Source organism: Schistocerca nitens, chromosome 6, assembly GCF_023898315.1.
Source record: "Schistocerca nitens isolate TAMUIC-IGC-003100 chromosome 6, iqSchNite1.1, whole genome shotgun sequence".
In the NCBI taxonomy this organism is placed as follows: Eukaryota; Metazoa; Arthropoda; class Insecta; order Orthoptera; family Acrididae; genus Schistocerca; species Schistocerca nitens.
This window is the reverse complement of record NC_064619.1, coordinates 127,447,913-127,475,756: the sequence shown is the minus strand read 5'-3', so window position 1 is coordinate 127,475,756 and position 27,844 is coordinate 127,447,913. Positions and strand designations below refer to the sequence as shown.

Below are 27,844 nucleotides of genomic sequence, written 5' to 3'. Positions count from 1 at the left end.
CTATGTGCCTGTGGTTCTGTCAGTGTGATCATGCGATGTATCTGACCCCAGGAATGTGTCAATAAAGTTTCCCCTTCCTGGGACAATGAATTCACGGTGTTCTTATTTCAATTTCCAGGAGTGTATAAAGATTCCATATCGCGCGCCTGGCACGACCATTGCACGCATGGCACCGATAACGGTAGTAATCGTCAGTAATTAAAACTTCCGGGCTAAGAGGCCGTGGTCCAATAGTAGAAATACTTCTCCCTGACGTTTCGATGCCAGCTGCGGGCAACATCATCAGGGAGAAGTATTTCTACTATTGGACCACGGCCTCTTTAGCCCGGAAGTTTTAATTACTGAAGACGCCGGCCGTGAAAGCATACACGCTATAAGTAGTAATCGTGTTCAACTATTCCCCATTGATAAACTGGGAAGTGTTCGCGGCTCAGAGTGAGTACGTGAGCACTAAATCCACTTGATGTGGTGGAAGTAGTGGCCTCTGTTTTGCCTTGCTGGTTTAGACAAAAAATATAAACAAAATCACAGCCCCTACCGCAAGGAACAGTAACTTGAAAAAAAAAAAAAATAGCCACCGCTTTTAACGGACACTAGTGAAGCAGTTGCTAGTGATCCATATCCATTGTTCACATGGACATTGTATACAGAGAAGGACACTGATTGTTTGCATGTCGACCAACGCTTGCGACAACTCGTTGTAAATACAATGTTAAGTACTGTCAATCTTCTTTATTATAATAAAAATTATTAATGCGATTTGCTAGAATTGTATAGCTATCCGAGAAGGCAGTAAGTATCCTTTAGGCACGCTGTAAGACACAAGTGGGCAGGACCCCACAGTTCTGATACCTCTGACAGTGGAATATGTATACTGGTACTGTTGTTGCTAAGACTGTATTGGTAGAGAACTTTCAGAGATGGCAGCGTGGATCAAAACAAGAAAAAATGTGCAGTAATGATGGGTGAGACGCCCGCTAAACCCGCTGGGCAGAACAGGTGATTAGGATTGTGCAAAGGGCCAAATAAGGTGTCGGTCAGGTTCACTCAAAATTGTAATTTATTGTAATTTAATAACACCTTTAAACCAAAACGGTACATAACCAAAGCTTTAGTACTACGAGTTTTAAAAAGGCAATTATTTCATGGCTGAAGGCCTCGAAATAAGAAACCTTAAGGCAACAATATATATCTCAAGTGGTAAAAACATGCAGTTAAAATTACAAATTTTATATATATATATATATATATATATATATATATATATAGCGAGGCTGACAGCCTCAAGGCAAAGGTGAATAGACAAACATAAACAAGCAAGATGCAATACAAACGGCTGAAGCCTCACAAGAAAATTTTCAAGCCTTTAAAATGAATTACCATAACCTTTCAAAGGCAGAAGGCCGCAATGTTTTTTTTTTAATAAGGATTTAAGTGACCGAAGGCCCACAATTGATTTTCCAGAATTCAAAAATACATAAAATCCAGTAAGCAAGAATTTTTTTAAATCATTGGCTGTGATAGATTATAAACAGACAATTAAACACCGGTGAGAAATACAATAAAGACAACAGCACTCAGAGGCCTCCAGAGGGTCGGTCTGTCCTCGTTCACTTAGGTGAGACAGGTGGTGAGCCCAACTACACTCGATCCGTCGGACCCAACCAGGGGACAGCCACGGACCGACCGACAAAGCGACTTGCTTGCGCCCAATCGGTACACGAGAACACAAACACAAAAGGTTACGAACGTGATTATCCACAATGAAATATCTATTAAGCTGTCAAAACTACACACCTTGTTGGACAGTGACAACAGATGAGGAAAGGACGCTGCCTGAAATTACATTAGTGGTAAGGGCAGGTAACCGGAACACTAACGGCCACAAGGCAGAAAATTCCGCTGGTACACTTGAATTTGAAATACAAATATAGTTAACTTCACCCAAAAGGAACACTGCCTGAATTTATGTCAGGTGCCAGGGCAGGTGAGCAAAGCACTAACGGCTACAAGGCAGAAAATTCCACTGGTGCACTTGAATTGCAGTCAACCAATATAGTTAATTGCACCGCATGGCGGCTAAATTTCAAAAATAGAAACACTCAGTGTTGCTCACAGGAAAACCTCCCCAACAGCGAACCACCGAAACGAACCACACAACATGAATGGACGTGGGCTGGGTAGTTGAAACCACTACTCAACTTTGACGTCCTGGGTCAGTGAACCACGAAGCTCGTAGCGATCGGACAGCTGCACACACACGCTCCGACACTGCGCAGGGACCGCCAGCGGACCCAGCCGACTGCACCACGCGGAGATAACTTCCCTGGCCCGCAGCAACCGACTGACTATCAGAATGCTGACAACATCTAAAATAGTCGTCAGTGGAAATAACGCCAACTACAAACACAAGCTCACAAGCACTTGCTCGAAGACCTGAACGATACCCAGCCGTAACTAAGCATGCACAAAGACAAATCGGGAGGCGATGCACACACACACAGCCGACTCATGAAGGATCGGCGAGCCAAAACGCATCGTCCGGTAGGACGAACGACCGACCATCCACACCGAGCGAGGTGGCGCAGTGGTTAGACACTGTACTCGCATTCGGGAGGACGACGGTTCAATCCCGCGTCCGGCCATCCTGATTTAGGTTTTCCGTGATTTCCCTAAACCGCTCCAGGCAAATGCCGGGATGGTGGACTTCCTTCCCCGTCCTTCCCTAATCCGATGAGGACCTCGCTGTCTGGCCTCCTTCCCCACACAACCCAACCCCAACCCGACCATCCACCAAGATGGTGGCCCGGCTCAAGTGATGCGTGGCGGCAATGGTCGGGCGAGCCATGTCCTCACTGCTTCAACCCGACTGCACTAGCGCCGCACTGCAACTCCCCGACTGGCAGATCCGGACTGTGCTCCAGACACGTTCCAACTGACTGGCCGCCCGAACTCGCGACCCGAACTCGCCTACGACAGACGACGACCGGGAAGTAACAGCAGCCGAGCAAAGATACTACGAGAGGGGACGTATCGGTACGCGCTCCTAACGCCGCTCATGGTCAGGCAAAGCAGCCACTCAGTGACAGTAGTAATTTAAATTAACTTAGTGAGGAGGAAGTACGTTGAAAACAGGGTGTAAAATACACGATGGCGGGAACACGAGCCACGCACAGCCATGAGGACTTATTCAGTAGAGGGGATGTGTTCCACAGTAGTGAAGATTAACAATTGCTCATAGCTCTTAAGGAGCGCACGTTAGAGCCCAGGTTTACTGGACTTTTTTCCTTGAGTTGGTCCATGCCACCACCTCTGAAAGGTGCCTACGATACAGTTTTTGCAACAACGGTACCAGTACATGTATTCCACTGTCAGACATATCAGAAGGGTTTTCGCTTATAACTTTCTACTCGTTCGTTTCCGGTACAGCGACCCTTGGCTCAAATTGATACATTTATCCTTCTCCATCATCCTAGGAAGTTTGTAACATCATCACGGAACCACCCTGTATATATACAGGGTGGTCCATTTATCTCACGAAATAAGCGTCAAACGAAAAAAACTACAAAGAACGAAACTTGTCTAGCTTGAAGGGGGAAAACAGATGGCGCTATGGTTGGCCCGCTAAATGGCACTGCCATAGGTCAAATGCATATCAACTGGGTTTTTTAAATAGGATCCCCCATTTTGATTACATATTCGTGTAGTACGTAAAGAAATATGAATGTTTTAGTTGGACCACTTTTTTCGCTTTGTGATAGATGGCGCTGTAATAGTCACAAACATATGGCTCACAATTTTAGACGAACAGTTGGTAACAGGTAGGTTTTTTAAATTAAAATGCAGAACGTAGGTACGTTTGAACATTTTATTACGTGTACCTTTGTGAACTTATCGTTTCTGTGAACGCACGCTGTTACAGCGTGATTAACTGTAAATACCACATTAATGCAATAAATGCTCAAAATGATGTCCGTCAACCACAATGCATTTGGCAATACGTGTAACGACATTCCTCTCAACAGCGAGTACTTCGCCTTCCGTAATGTTCGCACATGCATTGACAATGCGCTGACGCATGTTGTCAGGCGTTGTCGGAGATTCACGATACCAAATACCCTTCAACTTTCCCCACAGAAAGAAATCCGGGGACGTCAGATCCGGTGAACTTGCGGGCCACGGTATGGTGCTTCGACGACAAATCCACCTCTCATGAAACATGCTATTCAATACCGCTTCAACCGCACGCGAGCTATGTGCCGGACATCCATCGTGTTAGAAGTACATCGCCATTCTGTCATGCAATGAAACATCTTGCAGTAACATCGGAAGAACATTACGTAGGAAATCAGCATAAATTGCACCATTTAGATTGCCATCGATAAAATGGGGGCCAATTATCCTTCCTCCCATAATGCCGCACCATACATTAACCCACCAAGGTCGATGATGTTCCACTTGTCGTAGCCATCGTGGATGACGTTTCCGGACACGGGTTCCTATGTAGAACTTGGTCTTCTATGTCACCTCCACAACCTCTAGATGTGTGTAACACACATTGTGAAACACCCTGTAGACGAGAACTAACAGCACCACCGAGTTTCATGGTCGCAGATTGGTTTTCTCTAGCCGATAATTAAAATTTAACGACCAGTGTAAATGCAACTGAGGTACTTAGAGACGGAGTCACGCTCGCACTTCAGAAGAATTCCTGCGGAAATAGGCTATATCCTTGTCAAATGTACGGTCTCGACCTTTTCCCCTGGCGGGTAGGAGGTAGATTTGAAACCTGGTGCTCCCGAATAGCGTGTCCAGTTCACTAGCGTTGCGCCACCGCGTTCGGAGCCTCCGACGGAGCGGAGCGTCGAAACAGCTGACGGCCAGGTGGCGTGTACCTAGAGCGGGCGGGCCGCGGTACGGCGTGCCTCGTTACCGCTGATTAACGGCGCGGCGCCACAATGGCCGCGGATTGGGCCCGCATCTTCCCACGCGGCATTCCGGGCCGGGCTGCCTCAACAGGAAGCCGGGCAGGGCGGCGGCTCGCGTGTCTGCACGCGGCCGCCCGGCGCTCGTACGCACAAAGCGCACTGCTATGATTTATCGCCGCAGGCCATTAGTTCCGCTTCGGTAACGCGAAACGTGCGCCTGCCGCCACAAGTGGGGGCTAAGTGCTAAGTACTGTCACGATTCTGCCGCAGTTTTCTGCTCGGCCTGTTGCGAAGTCGTTTCGAAACATTAGCACACGCACGCGCACAGACAATACTAGATAATGAGCCGAAGGCGAGGTTTTCTATTTCTGCTTTGTGTATCTGCCGCCAGCGCGCAAACGGACTCGCGGATCACAGACTGTGTATCTCTTGCTGGACGCCGTCCACGAAGCTTGTCAGGAGGCAGCCTTTCTCGTCACATTTTATCCTATTTGAACACTTAATGTGCATACGAGACTCTTTTTTTTCATTTACTTTCCGATGTAGTTTTTAAATGTCGACTTTCCTCCTGTACTGTGCTCTGACTACATGAGCGTCGGAATGGTAGACTGCTGTCCTCAATAGCAGAACAGGAAGCCAGTGGTGGAAGGGGTGAGCAGTCTGTTTTGTTAGTAACCTCAAGTGGCGTCCTCAGACTCAGCTGTCAACTTCCCATCATGCTGCCATGTGTGGTCTCCAAACACGTTTCCTCGAGCAAGACATGTAGCCACTCGTGTGTCTACAAATTTCCAAACTTTCCCCTTCCCATTGGAACGCCGGCCGGTGTGGCCGAGCGGTTCTAGGCGCTTCAGTCTGGAACCGCGCGACCGCTACGGTCAACAGGTTCGAATCCTGCCTCGGGCATGGATGTGTGTGATGTCCTTAGGTTAGTTAGGTTTAAGTAGTTCTAAGTTCTAGGGGACCAATGACGTTAGATGTTAAGTCCCATAGTGGGGTTGGGTTGGATTGTTTTGGGGAAGGAGACCAGACAGCGAGGTCATCCATCTCATCGGATTAGGGAAGGACGGGGAAGGAAGTCGGCCGTGCCCTTTAAAAGGAACCATCCCGGCATTTGCCTGGAGCGATTTAGGGAAATCACGGAAAACCTAAATCAGGATGGCCGGACGCGGGAGTGAACCGTCGTCCTCCCGAATGCGAGTCCAGTGTTTAACCACTGCGCCACCTCGCTCGGTAAGTCCCATAGTGTTCAGAGCCATTTGAACCAACCCGCTGTAACGGTGTGCGTAGCCGAACAAAATCTCCACAATTTCCGACAGCCATGTTTGGATGTTGGAACAGGGTGACACTCGTGTCCCATTTCCATATACACGTATGTCATTGACGGATACATTTTTAACTTTGTGCTGAAAGCTAGGGAACGAACTTCCAGATCCTTGACTAGAAGAGCACTTAGGGCCTTTCTGGGATTAGCTATAAAAGACTTCACGGGGTGCCTTTCCAAGGTCTAAATGAAGACTGCCAAAATTCAGAGAGACATTCGTATTCAGGTTCGTAAGGGTATTCTGATTCGAGCTCCTACTTCATGATGCTCCTTTGGACTTCGCGCTCGTACGTGTTTTTCATTGACTTCGGTCTCCTGCCAAGTCTTTTAACTTTCACTTTGAACTTACACGCATCCGGGACTAATATTATTTAGCGCATGGCTAATACAGACATATCATAAAATTAAATTACATGTACATATGTACATATTGACACACAAGAAATTTAAGTTTGTCTTTACAACTCAATAGCCAGTCCTTCAATCCAGCGCACTGCATCTGGAGTTGCTAGCAGGAAGTCCTCTTCAGCACCGTGATAGGCTCGAATCCTGCATTCACTAACAATGTGGTGAACAGTCTGGTATGGAGCCCCTCAGTCACAGGCTGGATTAGGCAGCTTCTTCCACTTAAAGGGAGCATCCCTGCATCGGCCACGGCCGGTACGGATTCTGTTGAGAACAGTCCATGTCTTGTGTGGCAGGTCGAATCCACTTGGAAGTTTAGCACCTGAGATGATGTTAGGCAGGCGCACATCTGTCATTGCTTCCCACCGACCTTTCCATTCTTCAAGGGGTTTGAAATCCTTAGCAACCGTGTCAGCAGCGTCGCACAGAGTTGGATGGCGCGTGATTTCAGTCTCTTACGATTTAAAAGTGGCAGGTCGCTATGCACGGGTGGGTTAGAATTCCTGGAGATCTTGTGGGATTCTCTCGTAAGGGCAGTACATCCGCGTAGATCAGAGATCCGCGACTAGTATTCGGTACGATGACAAGATGCGCGACTCGCAGCCACACCACATCAGCATGGCCTAGCAGCAATGAGCAGCGACCTCAGTTCGGCGCACCCCGACTCGACCGCAGACTCCTCTACGGTAGTCACGGTAAGACTGCATCTTGTAATGGTACTTGAATTTCGTAACCATTACGGCACCTCAACTCATCCTCTCGATACCAGCAATATCATATTGTGTTTCTGTTAAGTAGTTAACATATTTCTGAGACAACATTCATATTTGATTTCATTAATGTAGAGCTACTTTGATACATCGATATGTTTATATTGCAATGATATTATTCTTATGTGAATTCTTTCGTCACTATGATCTTTGACGTACTTGTAACTCTGATTTTTGGGCGCGTAAGCAGTTATTAGAGAGACAAGTCTTGGTCGTCATGTTGAAAAGACACAAATTGTAGTCAGTTTATAAAATGTGAACTTTAACAGTGAGGAAGATGTTTTCAAGTATGTTTTGTATTGTGAAGTGATGTTTTGGAATGACTTGCGTGATATTGCAACAAAAGCAATAAAAAAGAAGTGTAACTTAAATTCGGAGTGCTGATTCTTTTTTACATCACCATTGTCCTAACTTTCAAAGGTTTAATCTTCAAGAATGGTTTGTGAAACACATCTATAAAACTTTTGAATATCGCAGAATAACACCTAGGCCTCTTTGCATCCGAGCTTGGAATCATCACCACCTAGATTTTCGACAATTGAGCCATGAGTTCACAACGAGACCAGCCCGGGAAACACTAAAAGATGAGTGCCTAGTTTATCCATAATTTCATGACATGACTTTATTAACTGTGCACTAATGACACCTGCTACATAATATTTGTTGTTGCCCGAAAATGCAATATTTAGCAGCGTGAGCAACACTACAAATCATAATTAATTAAATTTTACCTTTGTTGTGGTAGGGTCGTTAGAATCTGCACTGCATAATCCCGACATCGTAAATAGCGATATAGTGGATGAAGAGGAGTTAATTCCCGGTTTCCATTTCTCAGTCTTGCTTCGTGCGCTTCACACACTGGTATGAAAGGCTTTTCGTTATCAAGTTAACTAGCTGGGGCTCACAAGCCTAGGGATTTTTCTTTCTGATTCTTCCTTTATTCGTTGATCTGTTGTGTGCTCTGTTCGAATTCATGCCTTTTTGTGTAATTCCACACTTTTGCAATCACGGTTTAATATGTAATTCGTGTCCTTTATGTGTCTGGGCGCTCTCTGTCGTAATTGTCCAGCGTCCTGCTGGTGGCGACCCTAACAACCATTTATTTTCTAATCATTGTTCTATTTTAATTACGTAAATCCACTCGCAAATTGTTTTATAACCTCGACGTTTACGCTGTAAGTAGGCTGTTTAGGTTTTTTTATTGGTAACGCCACCTCTGTATGAAAATCACTGGCTGTGCTGTGTGCAGCCTGTGGCTGCTTTGCATTGTTGTAATACTCGCCATTGTAGTGTTAGGCAGCTGGCTGTGAACAGCGCGTAGCGTTGCGCAGTTGGAGGTGAGCCGCCAGCAGTGGTGGATGTGGGGAGAGAGATGGCGGAGTTTTGTAATTTGTCATGAACTGCTATATATATGATGATATCAAGGTAAATACATTGTTTGTTCTCTATTAATATCTTTCATTTGCTAACTATCCCTATCAGTAGTTAGTGCCTTCCATAGTTTGAATCTTTTATTTAGCTGGCAGTAGTGGCGCTCGCTGTATTGCAGTAGTGGGAGTAACCAAGATTTTTGTGAGGGAAGTGATTTGTGAAAAGTACAGGTTAATGTTAGTCAGGGCCATTCTCTTGTAGAGATTAGTGAAAGTCAGATTGCGTTGCGCTAAAAAATATTGTGTGTCAGTATAAGGACAGTCTTGTAAAATTGTTCAAAAGGGGACGTTTCATATGTCGACCCTTAGCCGAGGATACCTCACTGGAATCTTCTGATTTTTTTTCTTGTAGTTTCTGTAATTAGTGTAGCTTTTGTTTATTGCTAGCGCGTAATTGTAGAGAAAATCTCCTTTGTAGTTGCAGTCTTTCATTGTTGTACAGTAAAACAGTTGTGGTATGCATGTAGATTTGCACCAAGTATTTCGCAGCTGCAATTAACTAGATATTATTTTCAGTGCTATGTTAATGTGTTCCCCTATTTTTGCTCTTCAAATTGTGCTTTTCTGTGTTGTCGTGTGAAACACTGTGACAATAATGGCGTGTGAAAAGCGTAATACTAGGCTCCAAAGTAAACTGAGAAATGACACTGAAAACGAAAGCACTGTGTTAGCGCCACCGAGTAATGAATTAACTGATGTTCAAATTAGTAATTTGGTAATTGTGCATAGGGAAATGGAGCTTGCGGAAAACAATGGCGTGGACAGGGAAACAATTAGTGAAGAGGGAAGCATTATCGATCGATCGGTCGGCAACAGCTCGCCTCAGGAATCGGGAATGACAGAACTCAATATTGCAAATACTGTAGACTTAGGTTTTGGGTCCTCACCGTTTTCTCAAATGAGTCAAGACACATTTTCTGCTTGTCAAAATGTGAATGTTGCCGGTGCAAATGCACTGCCAAAAAGCATAGAGAAACAGATTCCGGACACTAATACATTATTATTGCAATTAATGCAACAAATGGAACAAAATCAGAGACAAACACAGCAAAAGCTTGAAAAATTAGACACAATGGAACAAAATCAGAGACAAACACAGCAACAATTAGACACAATGGAACAAAATCAGAGACAAACACAGCAAAAGCTTCAAAAATTAGACACAATGGAAGAAAATCTTCAAAAGTTAGACACAATGGAACAACACCAGAGACAAACACAGCAACAGTTAGACGCAATGGAACAAAAGCTTCAAAAGTTAGACTCAGTGGAAAATAGGCTTGAACAAACACGTGAAGATTTAACTACCGAGTTACATAACATTGAATCGAAAGTCAAAAACTCTGTAATGATGTAAAAACACAAATTTGTGAGCATTTTCAACCTATTTTTTCGCGGCATGAAAGTGCATTACAGAATCACGAAGCAGCCATAAAAGAACTGCAAATTATTGTTCATGAAAATCATGAGACCTTGCAAGCTAAAATTGACTCAGTTGCATCTACCGATTCGGTTACGCAACTTGCAAAAACCCAGGAAAACTTAAAGGACACAGTAGAAAGACACATGGAGGAAATTAGTACATTATCAGAGAAAGTAGTTGAACTTTCGGATCAGCTAAATAATTTATCTACGAAGGTACATGATAATCTGAATGACACAAAACCGGTAGTCTTTAATGACACAGAAGAGAGCGAACAAATTAGGAAACTGAAACAAAATCTGAATCAAATTAATACGCAACACCAAGTAGAAATCCGGGAAGTACAAGATCAGCTGACACAGGTAATACAAGAATTACGTATTTCAGAGGACACTCGCGCTCCAACACGGGAAGAGGGACATAGAAATACGGAACAACCACAAAATAATAACACAGGACACTTCGGAAATTATGAAAGAAATTGGCAAGGCGAATTGGATTTTGAGATGGAACCGCCGACACGACGTAACAATGACCGATATGCTACTCGCCGACACGATGATTTTGACTATAAGCTGTTCATTACTACACGTAAATTCAAAACGTTTAAGAATTCTGCCAATGACATTCATCCACAAGCGTGGCTCCATCAATTCTCTCATTGTTTTCCTCCCAACTGGTCACTGGAGCACAGGTTAGAATTTACGTGTGGCTACTTGGAGAATGAACCAGCTGTAAGAATGCGATCGGTCATTCACGATTGCCACAGTGAAGGAGAATTTTACCATGCCTTCCTCTCAGCATATTGGTCTCAAGCTACACAAGACCGAGTAAAACATAGCATCATAATGATGAAACATTTCGAACAATCTGAATTTTCCAGTCTTGTGAAATATTTTGAAGACATGTTGCACAAGAATCAATACCTGTCAAACCCATACAGCCCCTCAGAACTCATCCGCATTTGCTTAATCAAATTACCTGAACATTTACGACATATTATTTTGGCAGGACGTTGCAAAGACGACATTGAAGCTTTTCAGGGACTGTTACAAGAACTGGAAATTGACACTGACAATCGCGGAACGCAGGAGCACAACAATTACAGATCACATCCGTCGCAATTCCGCGATGAAAGAAATAATAACTGGACGCGACAAGGCTATTCTCACAACACAAATCGTGACCGAAACAGACACCACCCGTATAACAACCGTTGGCAGAGTAGTAATAATTACAGGGAAAGATCACCTCTCCGCGGTAATGACTATCACAGAGACAATCAGAGAAACAGACAATATGGGAACCAAAACAATTATTATTACGAGAGACAGAATAACTTTAGACGAAACGGTCCAGCGCGCAGTTATGATTCAGGGAGAAATTCTCCACCACTTAACCGACAAGAAAGAAACCACAGGAACTACCAACATGACGATAGACGATATGATCGTAACGACAGACCTGAATTGCATCAGAACTGGCGGGATTTAAACAGGGTAGGGCCCTCTCGTCACGGTGAATTTGTAGAAGTTCGGTCTCCTAATCCCAATAACGGCGCGCGCCAACAAAGAGACAGACAATGACTCGCACAGCAGGCAGCCGCGTGCGCCCGCTGGCTCCGAGAAAAATAACATAGACGCTAACCTTGAGGAAAATTCCAGTATTCTTTACCGACGTATACCACATGATAATTACGTTCAAGTTGAAACTCTGAGTACTATGAAGAGTAAAGGATTACCCCACATTTCACATGTAAAACCGTTTCTTGAATGATAATCTGCTTTTTAACTTTGTCTTTGCCATAAAATTTTTTACTTCACGCTACTAGTATGCATTGTCAGACTTAAAAACTGTTACCATGCAACAATGTTTGAAGTTAAATATCCAGTCAAGAACCAAGAGAACTTATTTAAACAGAAATTACGAATGTATTGTTATAGTGAACAGACGTCACAGTGTCGTTGTGTGTGTGCTTTCTTGCGTGTTAGTTGCATGATTACGTAACAACTATAAGGCTCACATACTTAGAACATTTACCAGTACTGCTAATGAGATTTTAAAGCAACATTTTGGTTTATTTGAAAATACATTCTGAATTTAAAGTGCTTTCTGAGAGATACCAAATGACACAGAGGTTAGTTTATGTGACAGCTACACGATTTTATCACGACACTACTAATGAGTGACGATTTACAATGTTGCTTTTGCAGTGTTTCTGTTTTATATCTACACAGTTTTCTGCATTATTCTGGAAAGTAAAACATGTTTTAGTAGCAACTTTTGTGGTATAGCTACAATGAGACAGCCTTTTCCGTAGCACAACAATACGTTACAGTACAGTACTTTCTTCATCACAACAATAAGCGTAATAACTACGATATCCATACACAAAGCATTTCACTTTTGTTTATCATGAGGTAAGTACATTGACTTCTGCAGAACTTAGCTTTCGGAGGACGATAACTACGACACTTCCACAGAATTATCTTACAGCAAGACGCACATTTAACGCTACAGGACACGCATTTGAGAGATTAATTTTGTACTTAAGCCATTTATTTTTCGAGATTTTGAATTGCAAAGAAAGTTTTCCATGATACATTTCATTCCATTGCTGTAATCTGTAACACCTGAGGGTATAATTACATTTATCCTCAGGGGGGTACACGCCTACTTTGTGTACCATGTGTTTGGCACGCACAAGGAGCCCTAGCTAATATGGTATTTGCTTATACAACTTTACACATCGGTACCATATTTCTCTAACACACAAATTACACAGCTATCTGATCATTTAATTGAGAGATAAACATTTTTTTTACTGCATTAGTGACAGATGTTTACGTAATTACACAGTTGAATAACTTCACACTTATGAAATTGCATTTTGTCTGTACTTTGTGAACTGTTCATATTTTTTCGGAACCATTGTGATACTATGAGAGCTTTGAATGATGTATTTGGTAAGGGAGCATGATTTTAAAGTACATTTGAGGTAGATGACACTTTTGACATGAGCAGAGAATTGTTTCTAGGTTTTGAAATTATTGGAGGAAGCTACGACGATTTTGAGAGTTGACTGAGGTGTTATGATGTTATTTTTACGACGATGATGTGTATTATGCTGCTGAGGTATGTTTATGGTCAAGAAGCTGATGCTATATGAGGAATTTGATTATGCTACATGTCTGTTATGAGGAAATATTGAAGAAGTGTCGACGAATATGTATATGTGTAATAAGGTAAGGAGTAATGAATTAGGGACTCTGCTTTGTGGAAAAGGATGTTGGAAACCAAGAATCGTATTTTAGAATTATGAAATGTGTGTAAATGCGTGAATGTATCACAATGCCGGCGAAAATTTTTTGGACACTGTTATATTCATAAGATTTTGTTTCTACACATTTGTAACCAAATTCTCAACCTGTGAATTTTTTTATATGAGACTGTCACTGTAGCGAAAACTGCTGTCATAAATATTTCGGTATGAAAGGTAAGTGACCGTGACGTAATTCGTTGTGAGCGGCCAGGTGTGCCAGCCGCCTTGAGAAAAAGCCATTATTGCGAGCCCTTTTCAGCGGCACAGGTAGAAAAAAAAAAAAGGGAGGCCATTATCCTCGCTATTGACGTTCCTTTGTAGAAAGCATCGTAAATACGACATGCTAATAATAACTTGGAAACATTTTTACATCTGCACACCTGATTCTGACAAGCGTCTTTCTACGACAGTTGAGAGAATTTCTACTAACTTATGAAATGTCACATGACTATTGAATGATATTTTTATGCTTTGGTTTGTGTAATTGCTTATTTCATGTAATATCTAGTTTCTAGCTGCACTGCAGCATTGGTAAAAATAAAATTTTATAGATGTATTAATGTAAATATTTTCTGTCTACAGATCGAGTAAATAATAATTTTTTTAAAAAAAAATGAGGGAGCACAAAAAGACATTTACCTTCACAGGAACTGCATACATAATTTTCTTTTCTAGTACTTAGTAATCTTTTGTAGAATTAGTTTTTGTGGTGCACCACTTTAATTACATAGACATTAAGATGTGAATATACATTTCCCTTGTCTGCGTTGTTATCTTTAGAGTACTATTTTTTCTGCTTGAGCTATGTCATGTTTAGGTATTTCATTTTCTGCTGCTGTTTGCCAGGCATAGTGTTGTTGAATTTGAATTTGTGTTACTCTTCTAAGCCAGATTTATTTTTCTTGTTTGCTGCGCATTGCCTCATATTAGTTGTAATGTGAATTGCTTCGTAATTTAGATTTACTGTAGCTTGCTTTGCCAGCTTGAAATTTTTGTCATTGATGTTTGTGTTTCTTGATTTGTGCTGCTGCATTGCCTCGTTCCTTAGTTTAGTATCTGAGCTCAGTAGATTTAAGTTAGCTTAAGAGGGGGTAGACTATATAAGAGACTGCGTTGCGATGAATTGGAAGAAATGCATTGAGAAGTCATACAAAAAAAGTACAGAAAGCAGGTATAGGTAGGATTTTCTTGGAAATAAATAATGAGGTAAGAAATATGTGAAATAAATACAGAAAGCATGCTTGGATAGGATTTTTTTGGTGGAAGCAAAGGTTGAAATAAGACGAAAGATCTATGGAATGAAGTTTTGGGTTGGACTGCAGTACCAAAAGTTACACTGAAAACGAACCCTGTCCTTTCCATTGTGTTATCCCCCTATGTGTTTGTGAACCCTTGTGTATTTCTTTTCTTCCTGTCTCTGTGTAGTTTCATAGAATTTTTTTTCTAATACTATTCACTATGATGAGGAATACTGTTATCCTCAAATATAATTGGTATTAATAATATGTTATTTAACTTGTAAATATGCTTAGACATCATTTATTCTGTTTTGTTTTAATGCTCATGTGTGAAGTTGATGTTTCAAAATTTATTCTGATCTTTTATGTATGTACTCATGTCATAATTCCTGTAACACTGACGTATATGTTATTTTGATTCTTTTGTAAAGCCTGTACTACAAATGTTATCTGTATTGTTATGTTCTTTAATGATGTATTTTGTACCTTTGTAATTGTATTCTCATGTTATAATATTGTAATTGACACCAGTTCTTCAAATTAAGTATCATTTCACTGCACACGTTTATGTTGGTCATAGTATATGGACAATATGTGAGAAGTAGGGACTGATAGTGTTTGCACGTGTGTTAATAATTCAGCAAGGGACTGGATAACAGCATTGCTGGTTCTAAGGACAATTCCAAAAACTGGTGGTTATGGACTTGCTATATTATCCGCAAGACTCTTCAATGGTGATTGTGCACCTGCATAGTCACAACAGATGGCTGCTGGCCATCTCTACAAGGACTACAGTGGGTCTGCATCTTTGATGACCCACCAATACCATTATTTCTACAAGGACTACAGTGGGTCTACATCTTTGATGATCCATCAGTACCATTATTTCTACAAGGACTGCAGTGGGTCTGCACCTCTGGTGGCCCACCAATACCGTAATCTCTACCAGGACTACAGTGGGTCTGCTCTGTGATGACCTACCAAACGATATTCTTCAAAACTTCGATTGACTCCGCTGTGGGTTTGCTCTGTTGTGGCCCATTACCTGTCAGCATGTCAAGAGTCAGCACTGTCTTTCAGTTGGAAGGACAACACTACTTCTTCAAGACCGCATGGAAATCCACTACTTCCGTGTGCATTTTCTTTTACTGCTCAGACTTTGAGAAAAACACTGCAATGTGATGAATGATCAGGACTGTCTTTATGGACAGTGAGAAAATTTTAGCTTTTGACCAACATTGTATCAATAAGTGTGTGCATTTGATTTCTTTGTTATTGTAATTACGATTATGAAAAATTTTAACAAATATGTATTGGCCACTGCCCCAACCAATTTGTAAAATTTTTTGTGGGGAGCATGGGGGCTATGTAAGTAGGCTGTTTAGGTTTTTTTATTGGTAACGCCACCTCTGTATGAAAATCACTGGCTGTGCTGTGTGCAGCCTGTGGCTGCTTTGCATTGTTGTAATACTCGTCATTGTAGTGTTAGGCAGCTGGCTGTGAACAGCGCGTAGCGTTGTGCAGTTGGAGGTGAGCCGCCAGCAGTGGTGGATGTGGGGAGAGAGATGGCGGAGTTTTGTAATTTGTCATGAACTGCTATATATATGATGATATCAAGGTAAATACATTGTTTGTTCTCTATTAATATCTTTCATTTGCTAACTATCCCTATCAGTAGTTAGTGCCTTCCATAGTTTGAATCTTTTATTTAGCTGGCAGTAGTGGCGCTCGCTGTATTGCAGTAGTGGGAGTAACCAAGATTTTTGTGAGGTAAGTGATTTGTGAAAAGTACAGGTTAATGTTAGTCAGGGCCATTCTCTTGTAGAGATTAGTGAAAGTCAGATTGCGTTGCGCTAAAAAATATTGTGTGTCAGTATAAGGACAGTCTTGTAAAATTGTTCAAAAGGGGACGTTTCAACGCGTTCTGAGTCATTTTCACACAGTTTGCATAGATATATTTTACCAGATCAAACTCTATCATTTAGCAACTATTAAAGCCAGTTATTGTATTGAAATGCCCGGGTCCTCCAACCACAAGCAATAGGCGAGGCCCATAACGAGGTCGGAAACTTATCACATGACGTTTTCCGATGTGCACTGCAGTTGATTTTCTTAGCACCGTATTAGCTTCTTGGAGGTAATCTATCACTTTATGTGACCTGGGGTGATAGATTCAGCATCAGTTCAATCTCTATACCCGAGAAGTACCTGAACAGCAAGAGGGTATATTCACAGCACACCCGGCTTCTGTCAAGCTTTCCTTCGCCCGACTGCCGGCCTCGCCAACTCCGACTGCAAATGCAGCTTCTTGTGGATTTCGGTTGCTCAGAGTGGGACGTCACCCGCCATTCTGGGAAGCGTTATCTGCCTCTTTACATTTTGCTCTCCCTTAGAGAACTGTGACATGTCTTTCAATAAAGATAACTATAATGTTCAAATGTACTGACGGAACTAAATTTTATCGTAAAAGCAATGTAGGAGAAGCTCTTTCCTACCAAAATATTGTGCACTTTCTACATGTTTCAGAGCATGAAGGTATATTCATTTCCTCTGCTGTAGTATGCAGATGCAGTGATATACAGGAGAATGATCTTACAAAAGAAACTTCTTACTCAATCAGTATCAGCTTGAAGCTTTGCTGTAACCCACTGGAGCACCGACTTATCTCGGCTTATTTTGATTTCAAGTAAAAAATGGAAAACGCAATACAAGTTCAAATGGTTCAAATGGCTCTGAGCACTATGGGCCTCAACATCTGAGGTCATCAGTCCCCTAGAACTTAGAACTACTTAAACCTAACTAACCTAAGGACATCACACACATCCATGCCCGAGGCAGGATTCGAACCTGCGACCGTAGCGGTCGCGCGGTTCCAGACCGAAGTGCCTAGAACCGCTCGGCCACACCGGCCGGCCGTAATAAAAGTGGTAAACAAACAAAATTCATGTGAGTTAAATATTGCTCAAGCACAGAAAGGCAATGATCATTGTACACATGTATGGAGTAAAGATTAAATGTACAAAACTCACTTTTCCATTACTACTATTTATTAATAAAGTCACTTTTACAATTGGACAAAAATATGGAAACAGCGCGAGAAGTGCATGCTCCAACACAATTACAGCTGCTAGCCAAGCTTGCTGGTTACGCACCTGTACAACGTTATCAATATGCTGCAAGAGTCTGTCGTGGTCGGAACAGTTTTCTGTGTAGTTGTGAGTGCCTTATCTTTTAAAAACAGTAATATCAGAAATTGAGTCCGCCTTGATGCAAAACAGATGCAGAGCACAGAAAATATGTCACAAACAGCGCCAATAATTGCTTACAACAAGCTGTAGCCGGCCGCGGTGGCCGTGCGGTTCTAGGCGCTCCAGTCCGGAGCCGCGCTGCTGCTACGGTCGCAGGTTCGAATCCTGCCTCGGGCATGGGTGTGTGTGATGTCCTTAGGTTAGTTAGGTTTAAGTAGTTCTAAGTTCTAGGGGACTGATGACCACAGCAGTTGAGTCACATAGTGCTCAGAGCCATTTGAACCATTTTTGAACAAGCTGTAACATACAATAAATAAGGTAGTATGAAAGTATCAATATAAAACTATATTTCAAAAGACGATTTGTAAAAAAGTAATAATTTTTTACGGTGTTTGTACACCATGCCATTTTCTGCACGTTTTAGATTGAAAAACCCCACTGATGATGGTGATATTTGTCGCCGAAACTAGTTTGGGATAATAAATAAACGAATAACACGGTGTTTTGCATCAAGGGGAACTCAATTTCTGATATTACTGTTTTTCTATTCAAACACTGACCAAATGGAAGAGTTCCAAGGAAATATTATTGCCTTATCTTTTAGCTCAGTGAATTCGAACGGGGGGAGAGGGCATTGTTGGTGTTCGTATGGTGGTGCTTCAGTAACAAGGGAGTGTTTGGTGTTTAAAGAGACACCGTATCGAAGACTTATACCGCATACAGGGGAAGCGGTTCTAGGCGCTTCAGTCTGGAACCGCGCGACCGCTACGGTCGCAGGTTCGAATCCTGCCTCGGGCATGGATGTGTGTGATGTCCTTAGGTTAGTTAGGTTTAAGTAGTTCTAAGTTCTAGGGGACTGAAGACCTCAGAAGTTAAGTCCCATAATGCTCAGAGCCATTTGAAGCATCTGAAAGAAACATTTGAGCCATGGTGGCTTCCCTGAGGGCGCGCGCGTGGTCCTACTGGCGTAACTTGCGCGAGCGTTCTACTTTGACTGTGGCTCTCGCTGTATCATCGTTGCTGGGTTACGTGTTTCCTCTGGTGCTGTGTGGGGGAGTGGTGTGTCGGACACAGAGCGAGACGGTTGTGCCCGAGTACTCGGCGTCCTGGCAACAGCAGTGAGCTAAAGCCGTTGACCGTCGGGCTATGGGGGCTCGCGTTTTCCTGCGGCGCTGACTGCCGCTATCGGCGAGTTCAGTGGGCAAGGAGCGGCTCTCGTCGCGTGCAACCTGGTTATGGCGTGCATCAGTCAACAATGGTGTGCTAAATACGCCGAGATGCATTGAACAACTTGTTAGCAGCCACGAGCAGCAGGGCAGTATTATCCGTTGCTTACCTGGAGTCCTGAAGCTATTGGCCTCCTTGGAATTTGTTTGAAATTATCTGTGAAGACTGTTTAGTAAGTACTCTTCTTAAAGACTGTCAATTCTGTGCGGTGCGAGCTGGTCAGGAATCCAGTTTCCTTCCGGCTTTCGGTGATACCTCTGAGGCTGTGTGTCTCAATCTGGAAGTTCCTGTATGCGCCAAGCTAGTATTTTGAATGTTAACCTTGTACTTGAAATCAGAGTTTGTTATTATTGAGTATTTGATACTACTGATTGTAATTTCTGTTTGTTGTAGACCTCGTGACCCTTTCTTGGGGGAGTTATTGGATCTTACCTGTAACTAAAGTTTTGTGCGCTCAGTCTAAAGGTAAGCACGTATGGGCCATGTGTGCGTGCGTGCTTGTCTTCGCACACTCTCTAACTCCGTGTTGAGGAGCCCTTCGGGTTACAGGCTACAGTTTAACCGGACATATGCCACTTGGTGCGTATCCCAATTACAGTGTCCGTTATGCCCTAAGAGGCCCCAGTAAAACTATTCCTTGATCTTTTTTAAAAATCGTTTTTGAATTATTATGTAATTATTCTTTTAAATGACTTTGGACATGGCTTCTTGTTATTGCTGGGAAGGTTAACTTGCAATGTTACGAGCGGGCCGATCCCAATTTTAAGTATTACTGTGTACGTTAATTTTTATCAAACTTGTTTTGGCTGTTTGCTGTTTGGTGTCTGTTGACAGCCTCGTATCGGCCGCGTTGACTAGCTGCTGTTCTGCTGGTCCGGGGCAGCGTCGCGTTTCCTTCTGCTTCGGCGGCTTTCCCGTCATCGCACGGGGCCTAGGTGCTGGCAGGTCACACGTAGTGCTGTGGATCTCCCGTTCCAGCCTCAAGCTGAGTAGTTTGTTGTTTGTTGTTATTCTTTTGGTATCGTGCCACTGCGGAGGTGTCGCCGGATTAGGATGTAACTGACTCAGTACTTCTGTTGTTGTAATGCCCTTGTGATGAAAGCCTTTATGCAAACAGAGCACTGAGTTTCTTGTTTTCTTTAAAAAATTAAGGATTTAACTATCATTATCATTTTAAATGTGTTTCAGGAGCCCGGTAGTTTATTTAACTACTTAGCGTGATTTATGTGGAACAGAGCTGCGGCCAATCAGTGAAAAATCGCTGTTGCTTCGGGTTTACATGTGGGTAGCCTTTGGGCAGCTTGGCCGCATCTTGTCTATATGAGCACAATAACCAGTAAAGATGTATACATTTTAACGTCTTTTATTTACTGTTTGTTGAACTTATATTCAAGTCCTGTTGTGGAATCGCGCACACTTGTGACCTTCTTGCGGGGATACGAGTGCCACCGCGGGCTTATTTAGTTAATTAACTGTTTGTAGTCTGGCCACCATTGTACTGCACAGTTGACAATTTGACTACTTTTTGTAATTTTGTGTATAATGCAAATGTCCTTATACGAGGGCTATTCCGAAAGTAAGGTCCGATCGGTCACGAAATGGAAACGACTATGAAATTCCGATAAAGCTTTGCACAGATGTGTTGGGTAGTGTCTCTAGTATAACCCCAGTTAGCATCACGTCGCTCTTCTCATTTCTGAGCTCGCAGTGAGTGCGTAAAGATGTCTAGAAAATAGTGTCTGCCGCCAAGTACGGGGGCCTGGTGAGAAATTTCCCCTGAAGCTATGCAGCTAACATTACATAACTGTCGTGCTGTTTCGTCTTCAAGACAATTCTCAGCCGCATTCTGCAGGGGCAATGAAGATGCTCCTGCATCGTTTTCAAATGGAAATGTGAGAGTACCCACAATACAGCCCGTAATTGTCTCCCTCTGAGTTTCAGCTCTGGTCACATGAACCGCTGGTTATGAAGACAACATTTCGGCACAAGACAACGAGCCGTAGGCCAGCGTAGAGAATTGGCGGAGAGCACTGGCGGCTGCCTTCTATAGCGAGGGTATGGGAAAGTTGGTACAACGCTACGATACACGTCTACGTCGGGTCGGCGACTATGGAGATAAGTAGCTGCAAGGTGTATCTAACTGTTGCAAATAAAACATTTTTGATTTTTACCGTGGTTTCCATTTCACGACCTATCGGACCTTACTTTCGGAATAGCCCTCGTACATTGTAAATTTAATTCAAAAAATCTTAACTATTTCTACGTATTTTGCAAGAATCTTGGTAACTGTCAGTTGGCTCCTGACTGAATTGTTATTAAATAAAAATATTTGTTTGGGAATGATGCGGGACGACAATTATTGAACTATATGAAATGAAATCGTCATAGCTTCTCAACAGTTTGCATTAGCACGGGGCTTGATGGGAATTTGTTTGATGTGAATATGATTTGGTTTAGCGACGGAGTCGACTTTTATTTGGATGGGTTCGACAGTAAGCAAAATTGGTGACTTTAGGAAGATTGAGGATCAGCATTTCGCGATCCAGAAGTCTCTTCGCCCTCAACGAGTGACTGTGTGGTCTGCCATGTCCAATCACGGAATAATCGGTGCGATATTCCGTGATGACACGGCGACTACAGAACGATACGTGAAGGTTTTGGAAGATGATTTCATCCCCATTACCCAAAGTGACCCTGATTTCGACAAGATGTGGTTCATGGAAGACGGAGTTCGATCCCATCGAATCAGGAGAGTGTTTGACGTCCTGGAAGAGCCCTCTGGGGACCGCATTCTGGCTCTGGGTACCCAAAGGCCACCGGAATGGGCCTCGATTGGCCGCCATATTCTCCGGATCTGAACACATGTGACTCCTTGTTGTGGGACTGTATTAAAGACAAGGTAATCCCAAAACCATTTCTGCGCTGAAAACAGCCATTCAGGATGTCAGCGACAGCATCGATGTTCCGACACTTCAGCGGGTCATGCAGAATTTCGCTATTCGTCTGCTCCAAATCATCGCCAATCATGGCAAGCATACCGAACATGTCATAGCCTAAATCCGAATATCTGTAGTGACGTTTACGTGTTGAATAAAGTGTAAGTACATCGTAGTTTGTAACTAATTTACGTTTTTTTCATACAGTTCAATAGTTAACTATAAATGACGGTAGTATCTGTTCCCGAAAGAACAGTTACCGTGGATGACCATGCAGCTTTGCTAGAAATGAAATGATAATTAAATGGACACCCTAGCTGCAAACAGGCGTTGATGTACATCATTGGGGACATGTTGAAAATGTGTGCCCCGACCAGGACTCGAACCCGGGATCAGTCCCTGCAGACGCACTATCCTCTGTGCCCGCGGTGGCTCAGATGGATAGAGCGTCTGCCATGTAAGCAGGAGATCCCGGGTTCGAGTCCCGGTCGGGGCACACATTTTCAACATGTCCCCAATGATGTACATCAACGCCTGTTTGCAGCTAGGGTGTCCATTTAATTATCATTTCATTTCTAGCAAAGCTGCATGGTCATCCACGGTAACTGTTCTTTCGGGAACAGATACTACCGTCATTTATAGTTAAAATATGGCTTCCCGGCCATTGACCTTCTTGTGCGAACGCACACGCTATGCCCGAACTCGTACGGGACTTGGTAGATTAATCTGCCACGAGTAATGAGTATAATGGGCAAACATCTATTAGGCGCACTACGAATGTAGTGGTGTGGACATGTTGGGAATGTGCATCTCACGGGGAGCGTGCAAGGGATAAGTCCCTGCAGACGCACTATCCTCTGTGCCCGCGGTGGCTCAGATGGATAGAGCGTCTGCCATGTAAGCAGGAGATCCCGGGTTCGAGTCCCGGTCGGGGCACACATTTTCAACATGTCCCCAATGATGTACATCAACGCCTGTTGCAGCTAGGGTGTCCATTTAATTATCAGTTCAATAGTTGTCACCCTGTACATGACGCATCAAGTTGGGCCACGCTTCCAAGTGTTTTCGTATTTTCATTAAATTAATCCCGATCCTTGATCTTGGTCTCAACAGCATCCGCTGAGTCACAACGCGGACGAAAGTGTGTGTTGAGTGATTGAGACGGACAACCATTGAAGAGGATTGTGAAGGAAAATAAGAGAACGATAGATGAAAATGTCACTGCAGAACTGAACGTCACACTCACGGACCCTGTCGGCAGCAAAAAAACAAGAACGGAGTCTCATAAGCAGGGAATTACAGAGCGAGGTGGAATTCCAAAACAACTCATCAATGATGCAGATGTCCGTAACAGGAAAACGTGGTGCCACAAAACCTGGCCTATGGGGCAAAGGAAGAAAGGCGTTTGGTCAGGTGAGTCTTGTCTCATACTGTTTCCAAATTCTGGCCGAGTTTAGGTCCCAAGAGAGAAACATGGCTGGGTTTCGATGATGATTTGGGCTCCATGGATACTCTACAAGATCACATTACTGGTAAGGATTATGTGGCCATTTCGGCTGCTCAGGTCCAATCCGTGGTACAGTGTCTGTTCCCAAATGGTGGGACGACACGGACGCTGTTGCCACAGCTCGTGTCGTCGTCCGGCACTGGTCCTGAGAGCACGACGATGGATTATCGCACCTCTCTCAGTCTCCATAGTCACCAGATCCAAATATTACTCAGCCTTTGTGGTGATCGCTGTTCACCTCAGTCATCGTTACCTGAACTTTTCACTATTTTGCAGTAAGAATGATGCAAGATTTCCTCGAAAACCATACACTTCCTGTATTTATCCATTACGAGACGACTGGAGCCAATTTTTAATGCCGGTTAGGAGGAGGAGGATATTCGTGTTTAACGTCCCGTCGACAACGAGGTCATTAGAGACGGAGCACAAACTCGGATTAGGGAAGGATGGGGAAGGAAGTCGGCCGTGCCCTTTCAAAGGAACCATCCCGGAATTTGCCTGGAGTGACCTAGGGAAATCACGGAAAACCTAAATCAGGATGGCCGGACTCGGGATTGAATCGTCGTCCTCCCGAATGCGAGTCCAGTGTGCTAACCACTGCGCCACCTCGCTCGGTAAATGCCGGTTAATTAGGCATGGTAATGCGCTGTGTTTTTGGCATTCCCATGTTTTTGTTCATCCCCTGTACATATACGTCTACAGTACTATTTTATCCGTCTCCTAGAGGGATGCAGCTGGGCCACATGTTAATCTGCGTGCACCTATCCTGATTTAGGTTATCCAAGATTTCTCTAAACCACTTTTATAATATTGGAATTGTTCATCAAAAATGCCACTAGAAAGCTTAATAGAATCTGAGAGTGTGCCCAAGTGAAGCGCCGAATTTTGATTAGTCATCTCCGATTTAAAAGGAGAGTGTTGCGGCATCCACGTGTGACTTTTCGGAACACGTTTCACATCAAATAGTGGACTCTTTGGCTAGCTGTACTATTACTTACTGGAAGAGACAGACTTAACGAGGCATAATTGAAGCTAATAAACTGTATCTGTTTCCTTGGAAACTAGAAGTACCAATGAATTTGGTCCAACTTTAAGCCATATAGCTTTGGACAGTACTCTATTCTCTCTTTTTTTCTGCAGAACTCGCAAGAAACACGTTTGGAAGCCGTCTGTTCACTGACTGATGTGATCATTGTCCAGTTCAGTGGTCGTATCTCGGAATCTTTGTGAAAGCGATGGAGTGACACAGGGCATCTTTAAAAGTGTCTCGCGGCTCAATCAAGGCCGGCAACCTTCTTGAAAGCCGCTTTAAAACTATACCAGCGTCGATAACTGATCCGGGGTTCGTCGATAAACGTTTCCCAACGGGACTTCGCGTGACTCCACGGCATCTTGGAGCATGAGTCGAAGGGTCGTTCTCTTGCAAGCAATCAGCCTTTAAATGTCGGTTTAAAAACAAAGTGGTTGGAGATCATTCCTCTGCTGATCAAAACACATTTTTAATCTCGCGTTTGACTGTCAAGCATGGCAATAATTTCATGTATGATGGAAATGTCAATTTGGCTGGCGTTTCGACTGCCCAAACTGTAGCTCCTCTGACTTCTTCTAACATCAACTGTACGGGCTGGTTCTCGTGGGCGGTTGAAAGCAACGGCCCAATTCGGTCTTCTACGGTCCAATTTGGTCTTAAGCGGTAAGACACAGTGATATTCAAACCGCTCTTTACGACTAAGACTGCTTTACTTCTCACTTACTTTTATAAACGGTCTTAGGGCGTTGAAGAACAGTTCGCCAACTTTCTTGGGAGGCTGTTCCAAGGGATGCTGTAGAAGATTTCATAGAACACAATACAGAAGTAATACGTTGGTCTGATGTCGAGGGTACGCACGGGCTTCACAGAACTAAGAGACCGTGCCTCTGATCTCTATTCGTAAATTTTTATATGTAATAACCTACTTATAAGCAACGTCCAACTGCAGTAAAAACCCAGATGCATATCAGAAAATCTCGGTTCTGTAAGAGCGACCGGAAATGGCGAATAATATTAAACAAATTCTCAGAAGAGACAGATGTGGTTTGAACCGCATCCTACCAGCTTCTTTTATCTCTTCTTTGTCTCAACGGAAAGTTATTGACACTTGAGCTGCAGATGAGATTAGATTTCATCGCTGACCAGCTGAAGGCTATCGAAGAGTAAGACATGTGGAGGTCACACATACCTCAACGAATACTTGATAATACGTATACGATAATACAGCACAGAATCGGAGAAACACTCATTATTTTTCAAACATCTGCTAAACATTCGGGTACATACATATTTCTCAGTCCTTACAGTTTACTTTATTTTCTATGCAACCACAAATATTTCACATTGTCCTTCTACCTGATGTTCGATAGAAGAATTTTAAAAATTGTAGTCCTGCCTCCGGTGTAGTGGATTTATTCTATTTTTGCCACTACTCTTCCATGCATAATATGATGCAGTATTGTCTAGACTGACTGTAACTATACTGCCGTGCTGGGGATTAAAACTGCAATACCGTGAAGTCGGGATGCAACAAACGTGTCTAGCTGGCATGAAGTGTACAATATGCTTGAATATGAAAATGATCAGCATTTCAGCGTAACCGCTTGAATTCGGTAACACTGACGCCGACTACATTCGGTATGCAGGGTAGTCAGAAACGCGCTGAAAAGCTTGCACCTGAGTTGCAGGGCTGTGCTGAGAAATAACAGTTAAGGAAAAAATGAGATACGTTGCACCGTTTCCGAGTTAATTAGCACTGAAGTTAGGCAGTCAGGCCGTTGCGTACGCAGATTCAGGCGGTCCATCAAATACAAATAGTGTCAGTCGTGCTCATAACGCAGATGACAGCGTAAGAGACTGATCTGCCTTTGGCTCGGGTTCGATTCTTACTACCGTCCCATGTCCAATTTTTGTAATTGTTCTCTTGTTTAGTTTTAGGAAACCAAACGAAGGACGCGTTTAGTGACAGCGTCTCTGGCGCGCCGCTCTAAACTGCGCGCGCAACGGTATGATAAGAAAAATTCCGTGCTAATTGACTCGAAAACGGCACAACGTATCGAATTTTTTCCTTAAAAAATGTTTCTGAGCATAACCTACCTTGTAACACTCTTATAAGCTTTGGAGACTGTAGTGACCACCCTGTATTAACAAAAAAAAAAAAAAATAAAAGATCACGCAACGGGTTTCCCATTCAGAAATCGCATTTGATTGTTTGTGAGGAGGCCGTGTTTTCCTCGTGTAAAAAGGAGAAACGTCTACCAATACGTCTCGAAATCCGACTTCCGCAGAATTATCGTCTATCGAGACTGCAGTTGATCGTGTCGCACTGTCGAGATCCTACACCCGTCATGCGAATATGAAACCGACGAATTCGGGACGGCCATACTCGAGGGCATGCAGGATCTCTGTGAACCCACACGACTAGCGTCCGAGAGGACATACATAGAATTCGCTCGACCGCGTAGGATCGTGCAGCCACGTCACATGTACTGGGTCAGGAAATGGGCTTATCTGCTGCAAGACAAGTATCCACGTGAATATTTGAAGACTTTCTTTTATTTATTTATTTTCTATATTACAATGACTTGCTGACTGACACGCCGTAGAGATGACTGTACAAATTTGAAATGTTGTCCATCACCAAATACAAAACAAATTAATTAGCACTTAAATTAAATCAAAAATTTCGAAATAAAATTTAACGAAAAACAATAAAATCTAATTTTCATCCACTACCAACATATTCCTACAACAAACCGTCGAATGTCTCGAGTCTAGACACTTCTAAAGCTAAACTGCAAACTGTTCCTAAACTACTGCCTCAGACTCACATTATGACATGCGATTTCGTAATACTTAGGTCTAGTAGACTCCACTGTGTCAGATACTATACTACAAGCAGGATACTTCTATTGAAACTTCATTTTCTGTTCCTAAGTGTACACGAAAAATGTATTTAAGCCTGATACTTTCGGATTTTTGCGTTGATAGAATACATTTACATTGATTACAGAGTTCACAGTAAAAAATGGTTCAAATGGCTCTAAGCACTATGGGAC

The 27,844-nt window shown here is 43.0% G+C and overlaps 2 non-coding genes across 2 annotated transcripts; both read left to right on the top strand.

Moving 5' to 3' along the window:
* The first annotated feature begins 22,669 nt into the window (after nucleotides 1-22,669).
* Trnat-ugu (transfer RNA threonine (anticodon UGU)) lies at nucleotides 22,670-22,744 on the top strand. The gene has a single exon. It is a non-coding gene; the product is annotated as a tRNA-Thr (tRNA).
* A 365-nt stretch (nucleotides 22,745-23,109) lies between these two features.
* Nucleotides 23,110-23,184, top strand: Trnat-ugu (transfer RNA threonine (anticodon UGU)). The gene has a single exon. It is a non-coding gene; the product is annotated as a tRNA-Thr (tRNA).
* The last annotated feature ends 4,660 nt before the right edge of the window (nucleotides 23,185-27,844 follow it).